The following is a 1059-nucleotide window of genomic DNA, read 5'->3' as shown; positions in this document are numbered from 1 at the left end:
CGCCTCCGGCTGTCCCCCGAGCCCCGCCTCCTCACTCCCGATTGGCCAAGGCGTGGGGGCGTGTTCCGCCCCGAAACCCCGGTCTGTGAGCCGCTTCAGCCGCACGGACCCCCTGGTTTCCGGGGATTCCAGCAATCTCCGCCCGGGGTCCGCTATTGGCCAGAGCCTTGGGCATTGAAGGTTGCGTTCGAATCCAAGAATTTAACTATTTTTGCCTCCACTTGCTTCTTTTTAAAACATTAATCTTTTTCGGTCTACCTTAGTTTTTGTTTGCAGGCGGACAGCTCCATGCATAAATAAAACCAGCTATAGAATCCTGCCGCTGCCATTTATAGCTCGAAACTCCACCCGTAGAGTGCCACGAACAGCATAAAGATTCTAATTTACATGACATATTTACAGATTTCACAAATGGGAAATGAAGCAATTAGGAATTTTTAGGGCTTTTATTTCTTTTTAATGGGATAAAATAAAACATTTTTTTCAGAAAAATTTTTTTCTGAAAATCCATGATCGTTGTAAAAATGTAAAGAAAATAAAAAATTTTGTTAAAATCAGTTTCCTGATCTAACCCTGCTACTAGTGAGGATATGCACACTTTCATACTTTCTAATGCTTATTTGTGCATCGTGTATGGTGTAATCCTGTTTATGCCATTGGTGAAGTAAAATTATTAAAGTATCAGCCAAGGAAAAGTTGATATAAAGACTCCACATGATCTTTCTATAAATTATTTTTCAAGAGCCTTTTCTAGGTGTCCATTTTCCTTCAACATTTTATCTTGAAAATTTTCAAACCTGGGAAAAGGTTGAAAGACTAGTCCGGTGAACAACCACGTGAGCCTCACAGGGATTCATCAGTTCATATTATGCCACAGTTGCTGTGTGTGCGTGTGCACCTCTACACAAGTGTTCACACACTTTTTTTTTAAGCAAACCAGTTGATAATAGTAGAGGACATTATGAAACTTCATTCCAAATACTTTACTGACTGAAAAGGAGGACATTTTCTACTTAAGAACAGTATCACAACTAAGAAACCAATAGTAGTTCCATGTTT

The sequence above is a fragment of the Ailuropoda melanoleuca genome, chromosome 5 (genome assembly GCF_002007445.2).
Source record: "Ailuropoda melanoleuca isolate Jingjing chromosome 5, ASM200744v2, whole genome shotgun sequence".
Classification (NCBI taxonomy): domain Eukaryota; kingdom Metazoa; phylum Chordata; class Mammalia; order Carnivora; family Ursidae; genus Ailuropoda; species Ailuropoda melanoleuca.
The sequence above is the reverse complement of the archived record's forward strand: the minus strand, read 5'-3'. Positions refer to the sequence as shown.